This window comes from Ceratotherium simum, chromosome 8, assembly GCF_057802395.1.
Source record: "Ceratotherium simum simum isolate JZ-2026a chromosome 8, ASM5780239v1, whole genome shotgun sequence".
Lineage (NCBI taxonomy): Eukaryota > Metazoa > Chordata > Mammalia > Perissodactyla > Rhinocerotidae > Ceratotherium > Ceratotherium simum.
The window spans coordinates 48,471,947-48,490,754 of NC_141907.1; the positions used below are offsets into that span (position 1 = coordinate 48,471,947).

The 18,808-nt window shown below is 32.9% G+C and overlaps 1 protein-coding gene across 18 annotated transcripts in view; it reads left to right on the forward strand.

Moving 5' to 3' along the window:
* ADGRL3 (adhesion G protein-coupled receptor L3) overlaps positions 1-18,808 on the forward strand; it is an 812,769-nt gene that overhangs the window by 171,872 nt on the left and 622,089 nt on the right. For 16 of the 18 annotated variants that reach the window (XM_087434392.1, XM_087434383.1, XM_087434386.1 and 13 more), the window contains one exon: positions 369-437. The gene's annotated coding sequence lies outside the window, so the exon portion shown is untranslated. Of the gene's footprint in view, positions 1-368; positions 438-8,425; positions 8,462-18,808 lie in introns of all 18 variants that reach the window. The other 2 variants (XM_087434379.1, XM_087434380.1) reach the window with 2 other exon arrangements.

The window sequence follows — 18,808 nt, forward strand, 5'->3', positions numbered from 1 at the left end:
GTAAACACATCCCAGGATCTTAGCTAGAAGTGCCTGTTGCAAGAAACCAGAAAATTTCTTGGAAATTTCAGAATTTATTTTAAAAAATTGCATATTCTTTTAAATAGGAAAATATTCAAATTCCATACCTACTAAATTCATTAACTGTTCCCAGTGAAAATTGTAGTAAATTAGATGGTGCAGGAAGATGTGTCACCTGTAAATTGAACTTTTTTTAATACCGTAGTTCTGCTGCTATATCCCAAGCATGGTGGAAAAAAAGATACTTGACAAGCAATAACAAATATATGTCTACTCAAATAGTTCTACAACTATAACCATAAAAAAACTATATGTTTTTCTCATCATCTAATTTTTTTTTTTTACAGAAATGTTTAAATGTTCAGTAAATCGGAGGAAAAAAACATGGATTTTTAGCAACTGAAGAACAAGTTAAGGTAATTATTAGATTATTGTTGCCAATCAAAATTGTTAGTAATTTCAAAGTGTATTTAATATGTTTATATTCAAGTTAGTATGTGCTTTTATGAGCATCATACTGAAAATTCTGTGTATTGTTTAATGAGTTACTAAAATGGAATTTTGTATGTTTTTGAAAAATAATTTGACATTTCTTATGAACGAATAGGTAAGTAATATACTTCAAAGTATTTGCTATTATGAGGAAGTTTACTCCAGCTATATGAAAAATAAATGGGCTACTAAAAATAAATAATTTTAATAGCTCGCTGACCCTTTCAAAAGGCATGTAGCTATATTACTATTTTAGGTAATATGGAATAACGATTCAGAATTTTTAAATTGGTACATGTATACCAACACAATTTATTCAAGTCACTTTTGTTTAATTCATTCCATTTGCTCTCAGTTACATATCCAAGATGGTGAATATGAATATTAGGAAATAAAATGTATTCATTTTACAGCACCAACATAAAGCAAATTATTTTCAGAAGTAATGTTTTTATTTATCACAAATATATTTATGGAGTGCGACATAAAAGACTTCAAGGAGTATAACCTTAGGCCAGTGCATATATTTGCATCTTCTTCAGCAAATCACTTGAAGGCAAAACAGACCTTTTTATTAATCAATCAATCAATAGTAAAATTGGAATTTCCTTTCTTTTTGAAGTTACCGAAGTTAATTTCTGTAAAGTGACTTCGTAATGTTCGAGTGTAAATTACCATAAATATACCACTTAAAAGTAGAAATATTAACTTTCTTATTTTTCTTCATATTAAAATAATTCATGTTCATTTAATTTTGACTTGATGTAAGTGGTATGTAGTATAAATCATTATAAATCTATTTGAAGATTCTGTATTTTTCTTTTTACTCTAAGAATACTGAGTGACTTAAGACTATAAAAACATTGCACTCACCTTTGTAGGCACTAAATTTTCCAATTGATATTCCTTATTTTAGATATTTTTGCCTTAATTTCTTTGTCACTGCTTTCTTCTGCACATTCATTCATATATGCAATCAATTATTATTATTCCTATTTTCCAGAGTAGATATGATTGTATTTCCTCTATTTGTACTCACTAGCTTATCTATACATTAACATATAAATTTTGCAGACATCCTTTTACTGACTTGAATATGAAATGAGTTTTTTGGTACTTAGTGAAAAAAGTTAAATTAACAAAACCAGGTTGATTCAATCATCTTTTTTTAAAATTAAGCCAAGCATGACTTAGATGTGCTTGCTCTGGAGAAACTAGACACTAGTGGGAAAGATATGACGCTCTGTAGGAAATATTGTATACGTTTTGAAGCGTCAATGACAAACTAGGTGGGAGCTAAGGAAACAAAGGTGGGAGTAGGTCACTTTGGCTGGAGGCTCTTGAAACCTTCATGCAAGTTGTGAAATTCACTGAGGGGTTGTTGAGGCAGGGAAGGTGAGGTCATCCAGGCCAACAGACTAGCTTGTGAAAGGTGCATAAAGGAGCAAATGATGGCCATTGAAGGATTGATATTTCCATTGATATTTCCATAGGCTGAAGGATTACACATGTGGTAGGAGATGAGTCTAGAAAAGTAGGGTTTGGAACAGCCTGTGCAATATCATGTTTGCCATACTAAAGCTTAATTTGCCAGCCTAGATGTCTCTAGAGTGCTTAGGGTATCCATAAGGTTGTGAGAAGAAAATTTCAGAACCTCTCCTGATATTTATTTTCATGAAGAAATATGAGAAAGAATTAAGACCTCATAATACTTAATATAAGGACTGCTGCAGGCCCCCAAATATGAAATTTCTGGAGGAATTATAGGGATTTTTACAGTGTTAAGTGATTGACAGTGTTTGCTTCCTTGTTTTTTAATTGACATATAATTCATATACCATAAATTCACTCTTTTAAAGTGTGCAATTTAGTGGTTTTTAGTACATTCACAATCTTCTGTAACTATCACCACTAATATAGAACCTTTTTATAATTCCTAAAAGAAACCTTGTACCCATGCTCAGTTACTCCCCATTACCCCATCCCCTGGCAATCACTAATATACTTTCTGCCTCTGTGGGTTTACCATATAAATGGAATCATACAATGTGTGGCCTTTTGTATCTGCCCTTTTTACTGAACATAATATTTTTAAGTTTCACCTTTGTTGTGTGAATCAGTACTTAATTTCTTTTTATGTGTGAATAATATTCCATTGTATGGATATATTACATTTCATTTATCCATTTGTTTGTTGATGGGCATTGGGCTTTTTATACTTTTTGGATGTTATTAATACTGCTGCTATGAATATTCCTGTACAAGTTTTTGTATAGGCATATGTATTCCTTTCTCTTGGATATATACCTGAGGTGGAATTGCTGGGTCATATGGTAACTGTATGTTTTACCTTTCTTTTTTTTTTTTTTTTTTTTTTTTTGATGAGGAAGGTTGGCCCTGAGCTAGCATCCATTGCCAATCTTCCTCTTTTTGCTTGAGGAAGATTGTCCCTGAGCTAACATCTGTGCCAGTCTTCCTCCATTTTGTATATCGAATGCTACCACAGCATGGCTTGATGTGTGGTGTGCCGGTCTGCTTCCGGGATCCAAACCTGCGAGCCCTAGGCTGTCAAAGCTGAGTGGGCAAACTTAACCACTATCCCACCAAGCCAGCCCTGTATGTTTTACCTTTTAAGGAACTTCCAAACTACTACCGCAAGTGGCTGGTCCATTTTACATTTCCACCAGAAACGTATGAGTGTTCCAATTTCACTATATCCTTGCCAAAAGTTATTATTGTCATTTTGATTATAGCTATCCTGATGGATGTCAGGTGGCATCTCATTGAATTTTGGTGGCAGTGTTTGTTTTTAAGAGTATTTTAGTGTACTGATGTTACATGTGTTTGGATAAGTGCATTGATTGTCAATTTTTAACTAGACTAGTCCTCATATTTAGACAATTGATTTTATCAAGTGTTAACTAAACATTACAAAATAAAAATTATTTGATTAATACATGCTCAAGTCAACAATAAAAAAAAATTGCAGAGCTGACATTTTCCCTACTCCTATTATAGGATAGTTTTCAGATTCATTATATGATATAAACATTGATAATCTACTCAGATTTATTAAAAATGGCTGAAAACTTAAAATAGTCAAGACTATTAAATAGAGATTTATCTCATATCATAAGTGATTAAACATGTTCTAAGAACATATTTTGTCTTGAGGTGTAGGTTAATGATAGTACACAGCAACATGAATAGCAAGACTTTTAATAACTTAACAACTAGAACACAAATGCAAACCTCTGGGTTTTTCAGCCATATTTAAAGTCATGCTCCATCTAGTCATTTACAAATTTTCACTAAACTTTATGATAAATGTTTAGAAGTCTTGTTTGAGATTTCCTGCAGGGAAGGAATAAAATTGTTAGAGACACCCTAGTTCTTCCTGCTGTGGTAAAAATGTCTGAAATCACACAAGAAAAATTATATGGCAACAAATAAAAATGTATTACTTTGTCAGCAGATACTGTTGGAAGATGACATTAAAAATATTGCTTTAATCAGAAAAAAAGTATTAGAACAAATTATGTAGTATGAGAGGTCCACTTTACATTTGGACAAAATATATGTATTTTTAACATGTCAATTTATGATATTTGCTAGATTAGCCTTTTTAATCAGGTTTATTGATGTATAATGTATGTATAGTAAACTGGTTTTAACACACAATTTTGTTTTGACAAACAAAAAGTTGTGTAAGTATGACCAAAATCAAGATATAGAACGTATCTATCACCCCCAGAAGTTCTCTCATGCCCCTTTATAGTCAACCCCTCCCACCACTATCAGCCCTGGAAACCTCTACATTCTGTTTTAGTAATAAAATACAAAAACAAAAACAAAAAACACCTGAGAGGAAGCAGAGTAAAGAGGGCAAGTTTTGAATACAGACTCTACATATGACCTTGGGGGTGTTACTTATCCTCTGCATATTCAATTTCCTCATCTGTAATATGGAGTTAACAAAATTATCTACCACATATCATTTAGAATAGAGCTGAGCATATTTAAGCACTTACAAGTCCTTAAATAAACTATAATTTTTGAACCTCAAAGGAGAAGATAGATTTTCCACAGTAAATGACCTCTTTGATGGATTTAACCGCAAAGCGTCAAATCGAAGTTTTCAAAATAATAAAGCCTATTTAGAAACATTACTCTCACAAAAGTTTTGGTTAATGGCCCTATTCTTCCAATTCCTTAGGCACAGATCTTTGGAATGATTGCTGAATTTTCTCTCTCATATCGCACATCCATCAGCACATTCTGTGTGACTCCTGAGCTGAGCACCAACTCAGCTACTACCTTGGTTCAAATCACAATCCCCTCTTGCCTGGAGAATTACACTAGCCTCCTGTTTTTCTGGCTCCACTGTTTTCAGCGTACAACGCTCATAGCCCTGTTCCACCTTCAGCCTCCTCGGCACTCCAGCTGCCGTGGCTTCATTGCCGTTCGCTGAACTCACCAAGCTACTCTACCTAGGAGCCTTAGCCTACTGGGCCCTCTACCAATCACACTCTCCCTAGTTCCTCCCGTGGCTTATTTCCTAGGCTTTAATTATCCTCTTCTCGTGGCAGCCTTCCCTGAGCATCCTATTTAAAGTTGAAACTGCCGTTGGGCACCCTCTGCCCTCCTCTTCTGCTTTATTTTTCTCCAGATCACATATGACCACATGTTACACAATTTTGTTTCTTGTCTCTTCCCATTAGTTAATATATTCTAAATATTTCCTCTTTATAGCATCCTTTTAATTTCTATTTTTATGTGTCTTTTATTTTGTACCACTGGCCTTGCTCATCAATTTGGATAATAGAATCGTAACTCTGGAGGCAGTGTGGGTGAGTGTGTGACTAGAGGCAGGAGGATTATCTGGGAAATATTTGCAGTAACTTAGGTGAGTTATAATGAAGATCTGGTTTAAGGCAACAACAGTGGGGATTGAGTGCAGTAACACATTTGGGACTGTTCGGAAGGTAAAATTGACGGGTCTTAGTGACCGACTGCATTTGGATAGAGAGAGTTGAAGTCTGAGTGAGGTGAGTCTCAGGTTTGAAACTAGCAATCTATTGGCTGGCGGTGCCATTTACGGAGCTTTAGGGAGCAGAGTTCTTTGTTTGTTTTTTTTACAGAAATAGTAATTAATGCTTTTACCGAAATAGTAATGCGTGTTTTTTACAGAAATAACATCCAGACCTAGATGTTAATTTTTATATCTAGGTGGGAGTGATCTCTACAAACATAACACCTAAACTGAAAGTTGTTAATTGCCTGACTTCTTTACCCATTTGTTTATAGAAATCAAAAAAAAAAATGTTTTGGTTTGTTATGAAATTACATTCTCTAATTAATTTCAAAACCATGGTCAGAAAGTGCAGGATGTAAAAACTGGCCATGGGCAGAGTAAAGGCACATTAATTATTCAGACAGTCATCGCTGCTTATTCCCTTCTTGGAGATATGGTGGCTGTCAGAATCTGTCAGCTGTATAGTTAGTGCCCTTCAGAATTTCCATGCGTAAATGGTGACCTTTGTAAATTTGCATAAAGATAAGTGTGGCATTCGAATGATAGCTGCCAGTCAGTTGAGCAAAGCACAAGTTGTCAGCCACTACTTACACCACGGCCATAAAGCAGTGAACAGCAAATGGAGTATGTACAAAACAGCAATACTTTTTTACCCAAACAAAAATAAAACCTATTTTTAGTAGAGTTTTACAAAGGTTAGAGAAGTAATAACCAATTACTGAATACCCTTGGATCACTATTTTTGATTATATAGCTTTTCTTACTAAACATTTCTGTTAAAACTTTTTATGTTTGAAAGTGGCTAAATGTTAAAATTTGATCATTTAAAATATTTATTAGATTTTATATTATAAAATTAATGCATACTCATTGTAGAAAATTTAGAAAATATTGCAGAGAGTATTAATATTATCCATAATCCCACACCGGGAGGAAACCAGGGTTAATGTTTTAGTGTAAATTCTTAGTTATCTTTTAAATAAAAAAATATACATAAACATATGTATGGTCTCATATATGTGCAAGTACCTTTTCCCTAGTATCATACTACATTTTACTCATCATAAATACTCCTGAGATAAACATATATTTATATAAATCTTTTGGTACCTAAGTCATTATTTCCTTGAGTAGATTTTTTCTAGTGAGATTATTGGGTCCAAGTGTATGACTCTTAAAGCTTTTGATGCATGTTGTTAAAATTTACTTTCAGGTTTCACTTCCATAAGCTGTCATTTTACCTGTATCCTCCCCTTCTTCCTTTAATCATTTTTAAATGTTGTATTTTAAATGTCTGATAAAAGCTTGCCATTTAGGGAATATCATATTAAAACCTATAAGGCAGAAAAATAATTTTCAATGTAAAATGTCCATCTTTTCTTTGATTATTGTTACAAATTACAATTTCTGTGTAAGTAGCATGTCACTCATCACTTACCTCACCCATCAACTTAAACCTAAACCATTCATACTTCAGAACAGTGCTGAGTACTTAAAACAAAAGCAAAAAATAATAAAAACAAACTTAAGAACTTTGAGTATTCAAAATAATTATACATAAATAGTGTAAAGACAGACTGTCAGAGCAAACAAAGTTCGTTGCTCATCTCCTGTCTTTTTTTGTCATACATCTCGGCCTATTTTAAACATCCCTGTCTTTTCCTGCTTTGGCAAAGAAGCTCATGACCACCGTAATTTTGGAATGCAGCCAGGCCTTCTTTAGATTTTTTCATCTTGAAAATACCTGAACATGTTCTTTAACTCAGTACTTTAAAGATGAAACAAAAAGATTAATTGAGAATAAACACTCTGAAAGGATATACAGCTTTTTACTGATAATATTAAACTTGAATTTGGGCGATATGTGGGAAGCACACTAGTCCAGTCAAACCTCTAAGATGACTGTGATGTTCACTCCCTATTATTTATTTTTGTGGGTAAACCCTGAACTAGCAGTGGCCCGGACAGAATCTTGTGTCTTGATCTTTCTATTTGACCAGATCTTCTTTATCTTAAACTGTCCACTGCTGCCTCTAATCCACGACATTGAAAAAATATTATGTGGTTCAAAAAAGACTGCTCATTTCTGTCTGAATCAGGGATGCTATATTGAATAGAGAGAGATCTGCTCTATGCTATAAATATTTATAGATTGGGGTTGTATGCCACAGCTAAGACTAAAAGCAGTCCATTATTGGCTATAGATTTTTCCTGTTTGTTTTTTGCAGGAGAGGGATTTGTTCATAAATTTTTGAGTATATACATTTAAAATTGCCCGTTGCAAATGTTTAAGGAATTTTCACAAATGTATATACCCATGCAACCATGACTGTTATTTATTTGTCTGTATATCTCTGGCTGTCTATTTATGCTTATAGTTTTTTGTTTTCTGTGTGCAACTCCATGAGAATTAAGAGTTGTATAAAATTGTGTTTTCATCACCACAAGTAGGGTACAAAATAGTTTTATTACCTGAAAATTCCCTTGTGCTGCCTGTTGTGGTCACTCTGCCTCTGTCTCTAACCCCTAGCAACCACTGATCTGTTCTTCATTCTTGTACTTTTAGCTTTTTCTGGATGTCATACAAATGAATCATACAGTGAGTAGCCTTTGAGACTGACCTCTTGAGACTAACTTCTTTCACTCATCATACTGCCTTTGAGATGCATCCTTATTTTTGACTATGTCAAATAATTTATTCTCTCTTTATTGCTGGGCAATATTCCATTGTATGGATGGATCACACAGTTCACTTATCCATCTACCTGTTGAAGAACATTTGGGTTGTTTCTAATGTGAAAATAAAGTTGCTTTAGACATTTACATGCAAGGGGCGTGTGTGTGTGTGTGTGTGTACTTAAATTTTCATTTCTCTAGGGTAGATTCCTAACAGTTGGATTGCTGGGTCATATGGTAAGTATATCTATTGATTTTTTTTTATTATTTCTGTGTTTCATTTCTCTTACTGGATTTTGTTTCTGTTTTATTTCTATTTTAAATGACGTTATATAAATTGGTGTTAGGCAGAAACTTTCATCTTCTTCAAGTGTGGAGTTAAGTTATTAATTTTTTAACACTAGCCTGACTATGGCAAGACTTGCTTTTATTGGTCTCTGAATTTAGGTAGGAAAAATTACATCATCCAAGCGGAAAATGCTGCTTTTCTGATTTTTCCTTCTGTGATATTTTTCACTTTAAAAAGAGTGGTCTTGGGCCGGCTCCGTGGCTTAGCGGTTAAGTGCGCGCGCTCTGATGCTGGCGGCCCGGGTTCGGATCCCGGGCACGCCCCAAGGCACCACTTCTCCGTCCAACCCGAGGCCGAGTCCCACGTGCAGCAACTAGGGGGATGTGAACCTATGACATACAGCTATCTGCTGGGGCTTTGGGGGAAAAAAATGAATAAATAAAATCTTTAAAAAGAGTGGTCTTATTTCCTTTAGTAAATGATCCCCAAACAACTAACCATAGAGACTTTGGCTTAACTGCACTGGATGCAATATTTAGCTGTTTTATTCTAACTTAAGGTCATGTGCTTTTTACATAGAAAAGACCCTCATTGAGAATATATTTTGCAATATGTTCCAACAAGTGTGGTCACCTAGCATTCAAGACCCAGCAAATTAAATTAACCAAATTATAGAAGAATAGAAATACTGAAAACTAAATATGAATCTGACATTGTATATTAAGGGTACTAAAATCATCATAAAAAATTTAGCAGACTGGATCCATTATAGGTCAGAGCAAAGTTTCCCTAAGTATCTAAGGGCCTCTGAGTTATACACATTTTACAAATGTGGTTCCTATTAGGAAGAATGCTGGATCAATTTACCTTTACTTGAGGCCTGGTCTTGCCGTTTACTTGCTGTGAGACCCAGGGCACATCATATAATCTCTCTGGATTGTAGTATTCTCATTTGTCCAATTAGTGAGGGCAGCACTAGATTATCCATAAAGGACCTTCTTGCTCTAAAAAAATAGGATGCTGCAATTCTGTGATGATCTTGGGTCATTGAGAAGAAAAAGTTTGTATGCGTGTTTAATACACTTTGTTAGAAGGGAAGAATATGTACAATCCATTTTAAAAGACTTTTAAACAATACTTAAAATTTTGAAAAACGGTTTTGGTGCTTGGAAAAAATCCGCTAAGTATTCTAGAAAGTTGAATATTATGGAATCATTAATTTCTTTACTATTTTTCACAAGTTTAATAATTTGAAAAATTCTAGATGTTGTTTTCAATTAGATAAATATGTGGGTAAATGTAAATGTCATATCACCATTTTTTAGTATTGTAGGATTTTATTTAGAATAGTGTTTTAAAATTTTTTCCAGAATTTCTAATGTCGATAAAAATTTATTTAATTAGTGCCTCCTCTTAATTATGAAACATAGGCTTCACAATAAATTCTCCTTTTTTCAGAGTAAATATGCATTTTACTAAACAATTTCAAGCTTATATACTCACAATAAGAAGAGACTGATTAAAAACTTCACCTTTGGTTACATTTGCTTGAGGTAGAATGACTGCTGCTTCTTTAAGTAATGTATTTCAAAGGCTGAGGAAGGTCATTGTAAATCTTGAAGAGGAATGATTAAAACAAATTAATTTTTATTTACTTAAAAAAGTCATTTATTTAGTACACATTTTATTAGTGTAAGTCTGATGTGTGTAAGACCTCTGCTGTGTTCTGGAGTGATAATGCTGTTCTGACCTAGAGAAAATCAAATCTAGTTGGGGATATGGAAACGTGTACAACTAACTATATTGTAATAGGCTGAATACTATAATAGAAACATGAGAAAAAGGGAGTAATTAATTCAGAACAAAAGGCCTTGGGAGTGCTTCACAGAAGCGGTAGCATATGAGAAGGATTTTACTACTGAAGAACAGAGAACGGACATTCTAAGAGAATGGTCATGGGAAGGCCAGAGTATTCATTAGATTATAATGAATAATCTGTTTTGGGGAAATATGCTTTTCCTGAGTGATAGAGTATTGGGTAAAGATACCTAGGAGGACATTTGAGGACGTATTCAGAGACTTTATATATTATTATATACTTAATAGAAACCTAATTATAGGTAGTATTGGGACACTGTTATTTTAAAGAGCAACATCTCTTGGAAGTGTGACAGATGCATTAAAAATGGGATACAACAATCAGATAAAAAACATGAAATAGAGGGTTAGAACTAATAGCTACAGCATTCTGTGAACTGTTCACAAACACCAGGGCTCTCAGCGCTGATGAAGTTCAAATGGTGAACTCCCTTCAGTGCACTTTTAAATAAACCTTTGAAATATATACCTTTAGACCTTATTTAGCCCAAGAGGACCACATTTTTTCTTCTTTAAGACATTGTAAATTTTATACTTAAATAAAAGTTTCTTTTATATCTTTCCAACCCATTTAATATACAATATATGCATTTTTTTCCTTGAGTCCTAAAATGTGTTAGTGGAAGAGAACTTTATTGCTTAAGAAAAAAAGAGAAATAAAGAAATTGGATTTCTTGGTTTGGCTTAGTGCTGCCTTCAGTGTTCTGAGAACAATAATGCAATTAGGTAAAATGTTTATCCACAAAATTTAATTCCTGGGGAGTATCTTCTCAAATTGCCTCTTACAAGTGTAATGGAAGCAAGCAGTTGTTTGCTGGCTTTGTTGCCAAAAATTGTGAATGGCTAGGTTTTTATAAAATTTGGTGGTAATGCATGTATAATCATGTAAACTCTCCATTGTAAATTTGAATGAAGAAACTGAATTTTGTAGACAAACACTTTTTGTTATATTGTCTCTCGGTGTTCTCAGCCATGAGGGAAGAAATCTTCAGTGTTATTAATTATTCCACAAATGAAGTTTTTAATAGATTTCTTTTTCATTTCAATTTAATTTCATCCTTGATGAAATACACTGAATTGGCAATATTTTTGGATTATCAGTTTATGGATAATCTAGTGATAAGTCATTGAAAATGAAATTTCGATGTTTATTCTGGGCATGTATAAATATTCAAAGAAAATGAATGCTTTTTATCATTATACCTTTATCAGTAAATATTGTAGTAGTAATTCCCTCTGATATACTTTTGAAAAGAATTACTAATAAGAAAAGAACAGAAGAAGTGTATTATAAAACCTTGCTGAAAACATAGCTTCTGAAAAGTTATCCCTGGGTAAAGGCTATAGAGATCATTTCTAATAACTTTGCTTTACTGTACTTTGTTATTTCAGGTGCTTTCTATCTTGATTGGACTATTTCCTAGCTTCAGTTAAAACATACTCACTATTAGGTTAATCCTATACAATAAATATAATAAAAATATGAGGGTTATAATGCGTTATTAAATCCATTCAGCAAAATATCACAATGAATTAAAGCTTTCTTTTAAAAAATAGCCAATTGTAACCTATTTGAAATAGATGAGAAAATGATAAGATAGCTGAAAATGTTTTCTCTGGCATTGACTTTAATAGAATGCCAAGGAATAAGTTTAATAAAACAATTTGGACAATGTTGATATGCAGGGGAAGAGCTCAACCATTAGTTTAGAAAGAGTAACGCTAATAGGTTTTTTATCCCGTCTTCTGAGAGAGCATGCTGTGCTGATGTTAATAGACAAACAAGGAATAATGAACTAATGGAGCCTCTACCAAGCTATATTCACCATGAATTTAAGACCATATCTGAATTGAGATCATTTTCAAACTGCATTTACTATAGCCTGTTTTAGCTAAAGAAGGAAAGGATTTATTTGTGAAGTGCTACCTACAGTATACCTTCACCCAAATGCTTGACACATTTCTTGTACATATGATATCCAGTGACAGAGTTCTTTTAACTTTAGCTATAGCAGAAAGTAAACTTTTAACAAAGTTAAAATTAATGAAATAAGCTTAGATTTTTTCCCATTATGTATATTCCTGTTTCATATATTTAGAATACAAATTCAATTATAATATTGGCCCATTTCTGCCCTTAATGATGATAAAATCTTTAAAGTAAAAAAGAACATTTTTAACTATCTTTGATAATACCCTAGATAAATCATAATTGGGTATTTTTAATCTTTTATAGGGATGTACATATATTAAGTTACATTAAAACACATTTGTTACGTTAATCTGGAAGGGGAGATTCTTATTTTGATTTACCTTGGAAAATTATTGTGAACTTGACTCATACGAACTGAGTTCTTGAGTAGTTTATCATTTGGAGGCTTTGATCTCTGACAACATAATGTATAGTGTGGGAGAAATGAAGAGTACCCAACACACTTTTGGCTTTCCCAGTCAGTGCGTTTTCTGTCATATCCAAGTTCAACTCCTTCAGGAGGAAAGTCTATATTGTTGTTATATTAATGTACAATGTAGTTACTATAAATCTGTGTGTTTTCCAGCTAATAAATTAGTTTCTGAATTGACACCAATAACATGGATTTGCATAGTGCTTTTTGATACTTCTCACATTCAGATTGACATCACTGAGTGTCTATTATGCCCCAGGCACTCTGAAACATATTTTCATGTAATTTATTTAATAATCCATTAACCTAGTAAGGAAGATATTATTACTGTTACCACTGAGAGGGATGGAAATTTGATTTAGTAGAATAAAGTTTTATATTTCATTATTAGTTTTTGACATAATAAATATAGGTTAAAATATAAAATAATATATAACAATGACAATAATAATGCAGTTTCTGGGATTTCACTTTCATAGAAAATGTCATGAAATCATTACATCACCATTCAGCAATTATTACAAAATTATATAAAGTTAGGACTTTTAAACAAAAAACTTTTTTTCTTGTATGTTAATATAACCTGTTTTATTGTTCCTGTAACAATTTTGCCTTCTTGTTCTCACAAAACTTTCTGAATTTCAAATCATTTTATAAAAGAATTTAAAGAAAAGGACAGATATGACTGAAGCAGAGTTATCCTCCATTTCCTTATCTGGCCAGCATTATAAACAAATAGTCAAAAGTTTATCCAAAAGGGAAATGGGGAAAATGTGGGGATATGAAAATATGAAAGCACATGATCTCCGGAGGTCCAGCTTTTGAAAACTCCTTCAGAGACCACCTTAAACCTCCCGAGAATTGGGAATTTCACGGCATCTTTCTACCTCTCAATTCCTAGTTAGCTGTGTTGTCTATTTCCTCGCCAACCTTTCCTCCCTCTTTTGCACCACAGAGCTAGAAGACCAGTGTTTCTAAGATGCTGCTTTAGACTGGTGCTGTTCTCGTATTTTCTAAATGCTACATGTGAATATTTATCTCGGGAAATGTGAATAACCACAGAAGTTGCTCATCTCCTGTAAAAAAATTTGAAAGTGGTAACTGGTCTTTTCAGGCTCCTGAGGGGTATATGAATCTCTTACGTGTAAGAATCATTTCTTCAAAGAAGAGATTTTTAAAGTTTAAATTAAAGATTCTACTTCTTCTGTATTTTACTCCAAAGACGGTTTGAGTGTATAGTTGTGGAAATAGAGTGGGTGAGTGATAAATCAGTCACTGGAGAGTGATACCACACCATATTTTGAACAGGTAAGTCAATCTGGACTTTGTAAAGTAGATGCTCTGTTGAAATTTCTGGAGCGAACCATTCTTCATATTATTTTAGAAGTCTTTTATCACACCCGGCAGGCTAGATTCTGAATGATGAAATAATAAAGTGATGTTAGTTTTGATATGTTTTATTTTGCCTTGAGAAAAAGATCATTGAACAATGTCTCACTAAAACTGCAAACCTGGAAATTTGTTAGTGTCCTTTCTGATACTCCCAAAAAGTAAAAATAAGGAATAGTGGAAATGAATATGATAAAAAAATAATTTATTGAATAAGAAAGCATCCTTTGGAACTCTAAAAATAGGAAATATGATGGTTTTAGCTTTGAATTTTGGATTTTGATTGAAAAGATCCATTTTTATAGACCCTTCATTAGATATCATGGAGTGAGAATTACTAGCCTCTGTAAATGCGTTGACAGTCAATGACGCCACAGTCCAACTTGAAGAATATATTTTTTTCATTGAGATGTTACCTTATCTTTTTTCTTGTCTATTAATACTGAAAATATGGCAGAGAATTTTATATTTAAAGTTTTCATCCAGGCTTGATTAGCAAGTTTCATTCATGATAATGCTATCTATCAACCTGAATCTGATTTAGTACTACTTTGTAAAATGTCTTCCTTCATGCCTTTCCTGGCTTCCCCAGGTTTGCTGACCACTCTACCTTTTTGACTTCATCTGCTCTTTTATCATCTAACTCCATTTATGGAGCCTCCGGTACAGACCACCGTTTTTTTTTTTTTTTTACGTGTTTGATTTCCTTGGTGTATTCCTGAAATTTGAACTAACATGTACAAAGGATCTTTCAAAATCTAATATTTATTTAGATAGCCGAATCAGATCTGAGGTAGAGAACATGCAAATAAAGGAATCCTCTCTTCTGCTCTTTTCCCTCCTCTTCTCTTTCGCATGTGGTTTTTCTCCTTCCTCAAGTGTCTCCCTAGCCCCTGGTCCCCCTCCACATGTATACTCACACACCAGTCCTTTTCTCTTCTTCATTCTTTCTTACTGCAAAGGAAAGAATAACTTACACTAGGGTTACTTGAATTTATTCACATATTCTAATTAGAAATAAACATCCTGAATGGACCATTTGTAGGACAGGACAATCCCTTACTTGTAAGTTGAAAGTATACGGAAATAGAAATTATCCATAGAGTCAGACATCACTAAAAGTTTTATTTATTCAAATGTCAAAATGGTGTTTGAAGTAGAAATTGCTTACTTCAGTTAATCATCAGATCTATAGTTAAAGATAAATAACATCAAATGAACTGTGTGAAACTGTCAGGAATAGAGATGATTTTTTAATATTTTTCATGATAGGAATTAATATTAATTAGTAAAAGGCACTGCTGACTTGTTTAGCACTGCCTTTGAAAATGTTTTATGGCTAAAGATGTAATAAAGCAGATGATTTTCAATATGAAATCAAATTTTTAAATGACATAAATCGTATATTAGACAATAATGTGTAACAAAATTAACTTATCGTTATTTCATCGTTTGGGTTACCCATTAATTTTCAAGATCTATTTTACAAATATGGTATATACTTTATACTTTCAAGGTATTTAGGTTTATGAATAAAAGTAGAAAAAGATGCCAAATAATCATAAGGGAAACATCACTCTTCTGTAGTGAATAAAAATGATAAATACTTAAAACTACTAGTACTGATTCTATTACTAGACATATTCAGGACATCATTTAACTTCCACAGGCCTCAATTTCTACCCTAAAATTTGAGAGCATTGGACTTAATGTCTAAGGTATCCTCCTGACTCTAAATGTTTAATATTCAAAATCTTCCCTCTTGCTCTATAAACATAAACTCGGTCCTTTGGGATTTTAGGAGTGGGAAGGAATGTCATTCATGTTTGCTCTTATAGATAATAAGGTAAGTGAGAAGCTCAGTTGGAATGACAGAGTATAATTTCCAAATTTAAAATGGTGTGTTGACTACTGCAATAAATTTGTACTTAGTTATAAGTAGAGGTGATGAGTACCAGGACACGTGATTGGTGCAAGTGTGCCCCTGAGACAATATAATTTTTTGCAAATCAAAATAATCAGCAAGCGAGCATATATTTCCTTAATGGAGTACTGAGAGTTTATCAGCTCCTATCATAGTGCTCAAAAAAAAGGAAGAAAAGGGAAAAAGATCCAGTCGAAATTTTAAAAGTCAGTTAAATAAGAAGGTTTTGCATATGTTGTATCTTAATGATTAATATATCTAGAAGGGTTAATTCCATGTTTAAGACAGCACTGTAATAATTATAGAAATGAATGTAATTATTACAAGTGGATTTGAGGAATTAAAATGTCATATAGTTTCATTTATTGTCTTAGTATATTAGACTGTTATAAATAGCTTTACTCGAGTTGAACAGGCAAGTGAAATCAGTATAGAATTTAAAAAATTATTATAACATATAAAAAGAAAAAAAACGATATACTTTATTTTCTAGAGAAGACTGGAAAGTCAACTAAAGATAATTCCTCTGTTTAACCAGGCGTTTTGTAAAAGAGAACCATCACTATATATTGTCCATGAGATTCCCTGTGAATAACTGGCAATGTGAGGCTATAGTAGTCAGAGCTCTTTATTCCTTCCAAACCAGTTATTGTGCTGCTAATTAGAATTGGATATTGGTGGTAGTGGAAATGAGGGAGACTATCAATGTTACTTTGTGTTAAATTTTAATCACACAAGTTAGGACATTCAGAATTATGGTTTCCATGGTGACCACAACACTGAGCCCTGTGTGAAGGCATTACAGTGGGAGTCTTTGATTAAAAGAAAGTAAACCAGAAGTGAAACAAAATGCTCCATATGTGCAGCTAAAGTTACCAAAAAAAAAAAAGTCCAGCTCCCTTGTCCTTAATTATATTTGCTTAATAGTATGTCACGTGTTTGTGTAGTACACTGAAAGATCTGTTGTAATTCTCATGTGATGCTGTGTTTTCATTAGATTCTAAATGATTATTTTTATAGCACCTTTTGCATGTTTTTAATGTATTCAATTTATTATTTTTATTTTTGAAATATCTGCAGAATCTGACTTTGGGAAACTTGTGATAATTCATATGGAAGAGGATTTTCTTTTTCACTGAAAAAATTTTTTAAATGTGTAAATAGAATTGTAGTGCTGGGATTTTGCTCATAATCTTTCATTTGGAATATTTGGGTTAAATCAGGTATTTAAAGTTCCATTTTTATTAAGTTAATTTTTATCATCAACATGAATAGAATCCCAAGCAAGAAATTGAGACTGACTAATTCAGAGCATGCAGAGCACTGGATGGGTAAAAGGATATTAACAATAAAAAGTAATTGGAGACACTGATCACTAAAGATAAAATACATTTGGTAAGAAGATTTATTTTTGAAGACGTTTTAGTCAAGAATGAAGATAATGATTAAACCACTGTGTTATATTCCTGTTTCATTTTTGATAGAAATCTAATATTTAGTATATACTGGAAAACAAATATGTCTCATACAATTAGATATGTACATACCAGCATGACTGAGAAATATTTTTGCTGCAGGAACAGAAGAGGCCTGCTCAGATATGGAATTTTTCATGTATTGTAGTAGTGCTTTATTGTGCATCTATTATGGGCTTTGTTTTGCTAAATTTGTTGTTATCTGAGTTTATATGCTACAAGGAGCATATGATCTAGTGATATTCTTGCTGAGAATAAGTAAAATTAACGACAAAGATTTTTCTACATTTTTGTCTCTAAATATAGAAAATACTAATCAGACTAATATTTCTCATGAAATAGTTCAAAAACTTGTAACATATATTCAAATCAAGTAACATAGATTAATTACTTCTCTATTAATACTTAGTCATGGATGAATGCTGGTGGGTCAGACTTTAAAATCAAGCACCGTTTTATAGACCATTAGTCTGTTGCAGAGGTCAGCTAACTTTTTCTGTCAAAGGCCAGATAGTAAACATTTTAGGCTTGCAGGACATGTGGTCTCTGTGCTAACTGCTGAACGCTGCTGTGCAAAGGCAGCTGGAATCAATGTGTTAAAAAATGAGCATAGCCGTATTCCAGCATAACTTCAATAGACACTGAAATCTGAGGTTTGTATAATTTTCACATCATAAAATATTCTTCTTCTTTTGATTTTTTTTTCAACTATTACAAAATGTAAAAAGCATTCTCTGCTCGCGGGACTCACAAGAACAGGCAGTGTGGCAGATTAACCTTGTGGGCTGTAGTTTGCCAAATCTTTTAGAGTATCTGATTTTTGTTGTGTTTTATTTTTGTTTTTTGGGAAGGAGGGGCTATTTGTTTGTTGACATTCAAAGTGTATTATTTACCTGTATGACAAAAATTAGTACTTAAACATTATGTATTCAAAATTATTTTTTCAAAATTCTAAACAATTTCCATTGATGATTTGAATATTTGATGATCCATTCTATTATGAAACAGTGGTAATATCATCTACATGGATTTGATAGGCCCAATAAATAGCACATTTTTTTCAGATGTTAATTTTAATTAAATTGAGAGCTAGACAAGAATCTGGATAGGTGGAGATCAAAATGTTAATAAAGTGGTTGGAGAATGTAGCTTACACATATGGCTGCATTGGGCTCCCTAATATCGCATCCCAGAAATAAGCAGATTCAAGCTCAGAGGGATACA